The following is a 12,397-nucleotide window of genomic DNA, read 5'->3' as shown; positions in this document are numbered from 1 at the left end:
CCCGAATGCGAACAGTAGTTGTCCCTATCGGTCTGAAAGCTGGCGTCACTATACCCTCGCACCTTCAAGTCATCACTCCCTCCGAGGACTAAAAACCATTCCTTAGTCCTCCGAAGCTACTTAAGGATATTATTCACCACAGTCCAATGGGCTTTGCCAGGGTTCCCTAGATATCTACTAACCATGCTCAAAGCAAAGGCTACATCAGGGCGAGTACAAGTCATAGCATACATGATTGAGCCAACTGCGGAAGCGTATGGTACTCGGCTCATTTCTACTATTTCGGCTTTGGTACTCGGACTTTGAGTCTTACTCAGCTTGGCATTATATTGTATCTGTAATTCTCCCTTCTTTGAGTTTTCCATACTAAAACGTTTTAGTACTTTATCTAAGTAAGTGTTCTGACTAATTCCTATTAGTCTCTTACTTCGTTCTCTTACTATCCTTATTCCCAGAATATAGGAAGCCTCTCCAAGGTCCTTCATAGCGAAGCACTTCCCGAGCCAGGACTTAATCTCCTACAGTGTTGGGATGTCGTTTCCTATGAGCAGTATGTCATTGACATACTAAACGAGAAAGCTAACTATACTTCCACTGGCTTTGACATATACACATGATTCATCTTCACTTCGTAAAAATCCAAACTCTTTGACTTTCTCATCAAAGCAAAGATTCCATCTACGAGATGCTTGCTTAAGTCCATAAATGGACTTCTCAAGCTTAGACACTCTATTCGGATGCTTCGGATCGGCAAAACCCTCTGGCTGAGCCATGTAAACATCCTCAACCAACTTCCCATTAAGGAAAGCGGTTTTGACATCCATTTGCCAAATCTCACAATCATGAAATGTAGCAATTGCTAGCATCACTCTAATAGATTTTATCTTCGCAACTGGTGAGAAGGTCTCATCATAGTCAACTCCAGGAGTTTGAGTAAAACCCTTCGCAACCAATCGCACCTTATATGTGTGTACGTTTCCATCCACGTCGGTCTTCTTCTTGAAGATCCATTTGCACCCAACGGTCTTATGTCCGGGCACATAATCAACCAAATTCCAAACTTGGTTGTCATACATGGATTGGATCTCACTGTCCATTGCCTCTTTCCATTTTGTAGACTCCGGGCCTGTCATGGCTTCCTTATAGCTATTAGGTTCATCAAGATTTATTAGTGTACTATCACTAATATACGTGTCCCCTTCGGTAGTAATATGAAAACCATATAACTGGGGTTGAACTCTAACTCTTTCGAAACGTCTAAGAGGTAAGGACTCGTCAATTGGTTCAACCGGAGTTTCCTCCTCGGGTTGAGGGCCAGCGGTAGAGGTTCCTTCATCTATCGACTCTTGAATCTCTTCAAAGCTCGATTTGCCTCCCACTGTCTCCTTGGCTTATGATTTCTCGCTCTCAGAAAACTCCTCTCCTCGCAACAAAGACAACATTGTCCTTCGGTCTATAGAAGAGATATCCAAAGGATTTCTGTGGGTAGCCGATGAAAATACATCGCTCACTACGAGGTTCGAGTTTGTCGTGAGTGTCTCGTCTTACAAAAGCCTCGCAACCCCAAACCTTGATATGTTATAACGAGGGAGCTTTCCCTTTCCACATCTCGTGAGGTGTTTTGGTAACCTTCTTAGTAGGGACTCGGTTAAGGATATGGGCGGCAGTCTCTAAGGCATACCCCCAGAATGAGATAGATAGTGAAGCACTACTCATCATAGAGCGGACCATGTCTAACAAGGTTCGATTATGCCTTTCTGGCACACCATTCAATTGTGGTGTCCTAGGTGGCGTCAATTGTGAAACTACTCCACACTCCTTGAGATAGTCGTGGAATTCAAGACTTAGGTACTCTCCTCATCGATCGGATCGAAGCATCTTGATTTTCCTGCCCAATTGATTCTCCACTTCATTCTTGAACTCTTTGAACTTTTCAGATGTTTCTGACTTTTGCTTGATTAAGTAGATATACCCATATCTACTATAGTTATCGGTAAAAGTCACATAGAAGCGGTTCCCATCCTTTGTGGTTGATCTAAACGGTCCACATACATCGGTATGTATTAGGTCCAATAAACCCTCACCCCTTTCACACGTGCTATTGAAGGGTGACTTGGTCATCTTTCCAAGTAAACAAGATTCGCATGTGTCATCTTCCCTAAGGTCGAATGACTCCAACACTCCATCCTTTTGGAGTTGGGCTATGTGCTTCTTGTTGACATGTCCAAGACGACAATGCCACAAGGATGCTCTATCCATACTATTGGAAGAATCCATGCATAAAACATCATTTCCTAGGTTATTTACAATCATAACAGTTTCATAAATTTCATTACATGGTATTGCTTAAATTATAAGACACCATTTAGATAAGCACAAATAGAACCATTCTCATTATTAAAAGAGAATCTAAATCCTTGTCTAAACAAACCATGAAATGAAATGATGTTTCTTGCCATTTCTGGCGAATAGCACAATTGTTCAAATCTAAAGATAAACCATTCCTAAGCACTAGAGAAAACACTCCAATATTGGTCATAGGCAACGATCTTCTGTTCCCCATGATTAGATTTATTCTTTCATGCTCCACATCCCTATTTCTTCTTAGTCCCTACAATTGAGAACAAATGTGGTAACCACACCCGGTATCGAGGACCCAAGAAATAGCATGAGATGAATCATTAGATTTAATTGTATATATACCTGCGAAAGACGGCTTGATCTTTCCTTCCTTGATAGCTTGCAGGTACTCTGGGCAGCTTCTCTTCCAATGCCTATTTTGTGGCAATGGTGGCACTCTACCTCTTTTGGGTTAGAAGTAGGCTTAGCGGGATCAACTTTTGTCCCACTAGAGGAGGAACCATCTCGGGACTTTCCCTTGTGGTGGCTCTTGGACGGAGCCTTCCTCTTCTTGCCTCTTCCTTGCCCAATGGCCAAAACAGGAGCAGCGGGTGGATTGGGAGTGGGTGCAACGGACTTGTCCTTGAGATTGCTCTCAGCAACCCTAAGGAGACCTTGGAGCTTACTTAGGGTGACCTCTTCTTTGTTCATGTGGTAGGTCATCCTAAATTGGTTGTAACACGGAGGCAATGAGTGAAGCACCAAGTTGATTGCTAAGTCTTCCCCAAAGTCAACACTTAACTTGCGAAGACGATCGACATACCTTTGCATCTTTTGCAGGTGCATGGTTAGAGATTCATCATGACCCATCTTAGCAGAGATCATGTTAGTGAAGATCTCGTAACGTTCTTGCCTTGCGTTTTGGTGGTATCTCTCCAACAAGTCTTGGTGCACTTCATACGGATACATGTCCTCATAGGACTTTTGGAATTCGGAGTTCATAGTGGCTATCATGATGCAATGAACCTTCGTTGCATCACGCTCAAGAGTTTCAAAAGCGGTGATTTCAGTCGGAGTAGCGATTCTAGGATTGATCTTCACGAGCTTCTAATCGAGGACATACTCCTTGTCCTCGTAGCGAGCAATCGTGCGAATGTATCTTATCTATTCGCTAAAGTTTGTTCCATCGAAAGTCACCTTTTGGCAAAGGCTCATCAATGTGAAAGAGCTTGCAGCAGCGTTGTTCGCGTTTGACATCTACAAATCATTAGGACAAAGATAGATTAGAATTTGGATCCCTAATTATCACCCAATAAGAAAATTAGGGCTAGGATCTAACAACAATATTTACATATTAGAAAAGGGATGTCGTAATCTAACATGCAAACAATTTGAAGGTAAGTAAATGATGATTCACTAATTCTCCACCATGAAAACATAACTTTAAGTTCTAAATGTATTGAGAATTCCTAGGTTTGGATGAGATTCATTGAAACTTTTCAATGGCTTAAATCTTGATATGCCCCTCTCGTTTGTGACTGGGATACCGAGGATCACAAAGTGGGTGTGAATTACCATGCAAATTCACATGGTGCCTTCATTGTAACAATCACATATTCGATGTGCCGGTAAACCACACACGCTCCATCGAACTATGATAAACAATGAAACACCCTTTGCCACCTTTGCTTAGAACCAATTAGTGTGCCGATAAACCACACACGCTCCACTAACCTCTTAGCAAGGGTGCAAAGTGTAATTTCATAGGATTGCATCAATTCACTTTTCCTAAAGTAACTAGGATTGGGAATTTTGAAAAAACATGTAGTTACTTTGGATTTCATATTATACTTTTAATGAGTAGATGAGGTTTCCCTATCCTACCTGTTCGGCTAACGACCCTCCACCGATCAAGCAAGCGGTGGGGGTGAGTGTACACCCATTAAGCGTCATTTTATAGGCAGCAACCTTATACCCACCTTATAGACCGACTTCGTGAATGAGGCTTACTAACGGTAATACTAGCATTTTAATTATATATATATGTGTGTGTGTGTGTATGTGTATATATATATATATTAATCTTGTAATATTATATTAGTATAGGGTTGAATTTTAAACTTGTAAAATTCTAGGGTTTGAAATTTAAATTGTCCAAATTAAACTTTTAATCACAAAACATAAATTTAAAAACTTGGGGGCAGGTTTTAAACTTTTCAAAACATAGAGGATCAAATAACAAATAACCTAAATTAACATTTAATCACATAATTATCCATATTTGATTTATTTAATTATTTCTGGCAAATCAATTTACCAATTTAATTAAAATAATTATCAATTATCACATAAGGAAACTAATATTTAATTAATTGATAAATATCTTCAATTAGGTCAAGGATATACTCAAATATATCAAAAAATCGGATTTCTATTTACCTAATATGATTAAGGTAAGTATCAAAAGGATAAACAGCAAGAAATCCCGAAATTAGCTCTTTCTGACGCTCGAACTCGCCGAGTACCACAATGGACTCGCCGAGTTGAGGCCTACTCGCCGAGTCCACTATGGGACTCGCCGAGTTCATCAGGCAGAAACACAAAAATCAAATTTTGCAAGCATCAAACAAGCAACCAATGCATCAATTCAATAGAAACCAATCTAGGCTCTGATACCACTGATGGGTTTTGGCCATATGAACAATCCTATGTGCACATACAAACCCTAATGCTTGGATCTAGGTTTCTCTAATTGAACATGCATGAATCCAAGACTTCTAATGATAATTCTATGATAATAACAAAGAGAAATCAGAGTTATAAGTTTACCTTGAATCACTTGTTTGATCTTCTTGTTCTTGGAGCTTTAGAGTCACAATTGTCACTCCTCTAATGGCTTACAAACACCAACTAGCAAGAGGATAATTTGAGATAGTGGGGAGGGACTTAGAAATCGGATAGGGTTTCCTTAGACACAAGGGTACCGATTTCCATGACCCTAAGGGTCTATTTATACTTGTAAGGCTCCTAGGGTTATACCTTTAAACCCTAATTGGATAACTTAAGCCCTAAGCAATCCTAATACCTTTCATGATAACCTTGGACGGATTTTAGGTCTTTCCTAAGCCCTAAAATCGTCCACCACATTATCCATAATGGATTATAGCCTAAAGTATAACTATCACACATTTGACAGTTTAAGCCCTTCTATTTAATTAATCTCTTTATGTCACCAAATTAATTCCTAATTAATTTCTGACTTATATTAATCAAATAATATTATTATACCATATAATATTTCAACTCTCATTATAAATCATCCTATCAAGTTGCTATGGTGAAGGCAACCCAAAAGGACCATGCTCAATCGGGTCAAATATTTGCTTAATATAATTGCAACGTTAGACACTATTCCAACAAAGGAGGAATGGGAGACACTAAGAACAATGTACTTGGGTGCTCATCATGTGAAGAATGTGAAGATTCAGACATTGAAGACAGAATTCGAGTGTCTTATGATGAAGGAGACAGAGTGCATTGATGATTTTGCAATGAAATTGAACAACATTGTAAACAACATCAAAGCCTTGGGAGAAACAATAGAAGAGTCATATGTGGTTAAGAAATTCCTAAGATTCGTCCCTGCGAAGTTCTTACAGATAGCTTCTACCATTGAGCAATTTGGCGATCTTGACACGATGTTGGTCGAAGAAGTTGTAGGATGACTTAAAGCTCATGAGGAGCGTATATGTGGGCAAGCTGGTAATGTTTCTACACAACTACTCCTAACTCAAGAGGAGTGGAAATCAAAAAGTAAGAAGAAGGAAGAAGGAGAGTCATATGGTGGTAAATCCTACCAGCAACAACAGAATAGAAACTTTAACCGAGGACGAGGAAAGGGCCGAGGAAGAACAAGCAGCGGAAGAGGTGGCCGACAAAACAGTTCACATCAACAAAATCGTGAACATAATAGTTCACATCAGCAAAATCATGAACAAGGACGAGGTGATGGGGGGAGTCGTGACCGTAGCACACTTAGACGCTATACTTGTGATGATATCGGTCATTTCACATCAGAGTGTCGTAAGCCTCGGCATGAGAGAAACCTACAGGAAGCACTCTTGGCACATACTCATGAAAATGAACCCGCTCTTCTCATGGAAACTTGCATGGAAGAGGTTTCTGATGTATTGTTGCTACATGAAAAGTATGTGAACCCAAAGCTCCGACCACAAGAAGATAAATCTGTCAAGTCCAATTCGTGGTGCTTAGATAATGGTGCTAGCAATCACATGACGGGTCAAAGATCAAAGTTTAGAGATTTGGATACAAGCATTAAGGGTCGAGTGAAGTTTGGTGATGATTATGTGGTTCGTATCAAAGGCAAGGGCTCAATTCTATTCCAGTGTAAAAATTGTTGGGTTTTGAGCAATCTAACACTTTCTAAGTGTGCATGCAGCCCTAATAAACCTTGGATCTATGTTTGTCTAAATACATGCAAAATAATAATTTTCCAAGGTTCATAACCTATCTAACATGGCATGGGGTACTTTTAAACATAAAAGAATTAGATGAGATTACATACCTTTTGATGATGAGTTTGATTCCTAAGGAGTTTGAGGGCCAAGCACCAATAGTGTGAATGCCTCAAATGGAATCACAAATCACCACAAACTCTTGGAAAACTTTGAGAGAGTGTATACACACTATAAAATCGGCCACACACAAACACACATAAGCTAGCTACACTAGTTTCACCCTAGTGGCTATTTCATGCAACATAAGCATGCTTATATAGTGTACATGATTAGGGTGAAACCCTAATAACCCATGACCTTTCCTTTTCCAAGGATCCATGGGTTAAAAGCTCCATGGATCATCCATGGACTTCCATACAAGCCTAGCCTATTAACAAATGAGTGTTAGCCCACACCATATAAAACCAATAGCCCACAATCTAATTAGTCTTCCTTTTAATCTTTAAATTAATTCATAATTAATTTAAGACTAAGACTAATTAAATAACATGACTTCATATTAATATATTATAACTTACAATATATTAATAGACATGTGTGTATAACCCTCATAAAATTATCCATAAATAGTTTGGATGAAATGCAACCCAAATAGACCATGCCGGGTCGGGTCAAGTATGTACCAAATAAGTTATGGACTTAGACACCTTATCCAACAGACTCCCAGTTGGATAAGTCTAATAACTATATTTGCGTATGTTACTTCAGGAACCAACCAGCAATCGTAGCTCTCGAAAACTTTGTTGAACTATGAAGCGCCATTTTAGATAAGTGATCATATAATCCTCTGTCCTCATGATATCAGCCGGACAAATACATGGAACAACGTCGTACTTATTGTCCAGCAGTTTGTTTCCCGATTTTCGATTTGTTTGACAAAGAACTTAATCGAACACATCAATTTAGTTCTGACCAGCCGGTACATAGGTCACAACAAAATCATCGAGGGGCCCAGATATCGCTTCTATTTCTAGAAGGAACAGATAAACTTCGACTCATATGCTTGTTCTACTACTTGTTGAATTGTACACAAAGGCACGTTTTATAACATCAAGTTACTGATGCGTTTACGTGCAATCAATGCACAACCAACTCATAGGTAACAACTCATATCTCTAGGTTTGAAGATTTATATGATATTACCGTCTCACGATCACTCGAGATAAATTCCATGAAGTGATACAAGTGAGCGTGGGTTTATTCCAATACTCATAACTTATGAGCACTCATGAATGTTGTAGCAACCATTGCAATGACTAAACCCATTTAGCCATCTACAAACTCGATTCATGACAGTCTTGATTCATACCTACTTCCAACATATGAACGACTGTGGAGTGTTTAAATAACTTAGTCATTCGGAAAGAATAACCTAGCTATTTTGGAAGTCAAAACATGCAAAATGAAACACAATAATAATCGAATCCAATATGGTCTCAGAACCCTTTTGAATATAAATAGAACCACCTTTTATTTATCACCATATTGATTACACATTATTCATTGTATAATGTTTCAAACAATCAACCTAAGACTTGAATAAAAACAACAGTCGTCCCATACTCCTAGCATGTACACTTTGTTTTTCTAAACAATAGTTATGCCATACTCCAAGTATGCACACTATGTTTGTCTATGATCCTTACATTGTGATGTAGATCAATTGAACATGATTCCAATGATGCTCATTTTACAATCCTAAATCCTTATTGTAAATGTGAGAATCCCCGATTCCTATCATTTACCAAAAATCTGTTAGATTTTAAACTTTTATGCAATGTTCCTCTTGTAATGATTAATCACAAAGTCACCAAAACCTAGTCACCAGTCATTACAGAGTATTCCAAAGAAGGTCAACTTCTATGGAAACGAAGTCTCATATTCAAAGTACATTGCTTTGAACATCCTTCTTGCATTAAGGTTTTCTAATCTTACATAGATTAAATAACTTCCACCTATAGAGACATTTCCATAGTCCCATTTTGACTATCACTTCCGAACAAGAGTTACTTCTTTTTCAGAACATGTCAATACGGTCCTTTCCGACAACTTACATTATACTTCCAACTTTCCCTGAGCAACCAATCTTTGGAGAACCTCATATTTGTCCTCGACAATTGCTTAATCACTTTAGTCCAGTTCTAGACTTTTCCCTTCTAAATGCCTTAAGCATTTGGAAAATTTAGAAAAGACGAATATTATAGCACATGAAATCGATCCTATATCCGAACCATATGGGACACGATTCATGATGTCTCACATAAAGACATGATACTAAACCAGTCTTTTGCTACAATATTTTTTATTTGCCATGTTTTCAAGATTTAACTATGAAGAGGGATGCCGTAGTCATAATTGAATTTTGAGAACGCAATATATATAGAATTTCCTTAAGTCTAACCATTCAGACATAAAATTCATATATATATCCTTGACTAAAGATGATTAAAATCTTAATCTAAGCTTTAGAATTGAAATGAAGTATAATTTCCTCTCCCTTAATTATAGCAAGACAACTTTTCAACCCCTACAACTTCACGAATTGAAACTTTGTTTTCTATAATTAACATTGCTAGCTTGCAATACTAATCATAATAATCATGCTCCCACTAACATGATGATTATCAGCATAACACTTATACTCCTACTAGCTCTGACATATTTCCAGAAATCTGCTGGACTTCTGAAATTTAGATTCATACACCTTTTCGTAGATAGCTCACCTGTGTGTCTAAGCAATTTCAAGAACTATGAAAAGGGATGCCGTAATCATAGTCTCAATTTCTCAGACCTTTTCCATTTCTCACAAGTCCATGTTAGTGTGCCGGTTAACCACACGCGCTCCACTAACGACTTTCGAAAATGCAAATAACACAATTGCTATCTACGTAAAATCTACTTAATGAAAGCGTTTCCTCACCATCATTTTCATGAATCAAAGAGAAACCTTATGACACTTCGATTTTATAGTGTATGAGTTCCTATCCATGTGAATTTGTCAAAACCATAATCACAAGATAAGGTTAGTGACAAGTTCATCCTTACATGGATTAAACTTGTTCAATCTTAGTTTCTTGTCACCTTGGTAACACAAGGCCCACCAATGCTTCCAAGTTGAACTCTGATAACTCACATTCAAATTCAACTTATTTGAAGTAGGTACAAAAATAAGAATTATGTCAACACGATAGGTTGCAAACCTTAAGTCGTGTGCTAGTGATAAATTACAGGTTTTACTCTTGATTAAATCTTGAAACTCTTTCAGGATCTTTAAGGCTCCCACTGTCCCCTTGACATATAAGTTTCCCCAGTCAAGAATCATTCCTTGACAAAACAAATATTCAAGGGATAGTGTGGATTCTTATCAAGACTAACACTTCACACAATTGGTCTTAGTTGGTATTTGTCTCATCCAAGACATCACAACTTACCAATCTCAAATGTACAAGGGTAGAAACATTTTACACTACATTTGATAAGTGTTTTAAACCTTACTTTATGTCACTCAATGTTACAATCTTGGAGTATGACTCTAAGAATTGTTTTGGAACGAAGTATGACTCATCTTCTTCATTTTAACCAATCCAACAATTCATGACCTCTCTTCTTAGCTATAACAATGCACTAAGACGTCCTTAGAGTATGAATTTGTGATATGGTTTCATAATCATTAAGATGATCATGAATTATGATACTAAAGTACTCTCCCATCCTTTCAGATTTGAGAAACTTTTATCTTTCTGCCTAAGTTGATTCTTCTCATTTGTTTTGGCATACATTGTATCCTTTCCAATGTTACAGAATTATACTTAACCTTATAAGTATAATCATATTTACTAATCTTTAGTAAATCATGACAAATCAATTTTTATGGTGGACCTTGACCAGCGCACACCCAGTGTACCTAATTCCTTAGTCCTTCAATTGACTCACATATACATGTGATCAAAGAATTAGTCTTAATTTTCAAAGATGAAAATTCTCATTCATTATACAATACAACTTGTATGATTCCAAGTTTCTGTCCAAATGAAACTTGGGTGATGAAAAACTTTCTTCATTTGGTAAATTCCGACACTACCACAAATGAAAGAATCAAATCCACTTTCCAATATTGCTCTTACTGGAACCATATAAGCAACAATTTTCCACAGATGTCATTGTAAGGATATTTTTAAAATAAATAAAATTAAAACCCTTTTTTTCTTTTATTTTAAAACTTTGTGGAAAAACTTATCCTTACAATCCACATGAAAACCTTGTTGTTATCTATTCATAAGCAATATATTATAACTCTTAAGCAACAACTCAAAATTCTGATTACCGAACCATGCGATCGAAACCCACCTTCGCAATTAGAATCAACATATACTTACTTTAAGCTTCCTATCTTTTCTTTGATTCTTAAAACATCAGCATGTGACCCATTCACATTATGTAATAAGAATCTCCAAATAAGAATTTAATAGAGTTAGTCAGTGGACTTTACCCGAAGTAGAGTCAAACCTCTTGACTTGATCAACCTTATGACCTTTCAGGTGAATATGGCAGCTTCGCAACCAATGCCCCTTCCTTTGGAAAAAAAACACATGGACCCTTTGGTAATGGCACATGAGACTATCTCAGACTTAGCCTTTCTCTTTACCATTTGGTCAACCGAGTTGACTATAGCCGATCCCTTTCCATTGGGAAGAGAAATGCTTTTCTAGATATCTAATGCTACCATTGCCAATGTCCATTTAAGGTTTTGGAAGTTGATCTTCTAAAAAAAATTTCTTTACTAGTGTTCCAAATGATTGCTGATTCCGCAGCACAAAGCAAATACATAAGATCATTAAGGGTCATGTCATAGTCTGTCTCATAGTAGTCCCAAGGAGACTTACTATGTTACTAGGAAAGTGATTGAACATCCAACTTTCACGATACTTTGACACCTAACTCTCCCGGCTTGTCAATATGTGACTTTATCTCCAAGATGTGAGCACACATAGACTATGCTTGCCAATAGGGATTGAGTGACTTTAAACTTTTCAAGAACTTGTGAGTGAGGGAGAATAATTGGAGGAGGTGGAGGAAGTGAAGCATGATGTTGAGGGGCACCATCTTCAAGAGATTTGGGAAGATCATAGTTGTCTGAACCAGACATCTATAATGGGAGAAAATCAAGTTAGTTGATTCAAAGTCCTTAATATAACACCCAATATGAAATATTAAGGATAGGACCCAACACAATATTTTATAACTTGGAAGAGGGATGCCGTAATCCAAGCTATAAAATATTTGAAGGTAGGCGAATGACGATTCACCAATTTCCACCATGAAAAATGAAATAATTTATTAGGTTTTAATTGGATTTGAAATTCCTATATCTTTTGAGATTCATTGAACTTTTCAATGGCATGTTTCAATCCCGAGTGTGCCCTCTCAAATTTTGTGACTGGGATGCTGAGGATCACAAAACAAGGTGTGAATAACCATACCAATTCACTTGGTACCCTTAATATTATCACCCAATCAAT

Source organism: Lactuca saligna, chromosome 6 (genome assembly GCF_052625555.1).
Source record: "Lactuca saligna cultivar CGN05327 chromosome 6, ASM5262555v1, whole genome shotgun sequence".
NCBI classification, from domain to species: domain Eukaryota; kingdom Viridiplantae; phylum Streptophyta; class Magnoliopsida; order Asterales; family Asteraceae; genus Lactuca; species Lactuca saligna.
The sequence above is the reverse complement of the archived record's forward strand: the minus strand, read 5'-3'. Positions refer to the sequence as shown.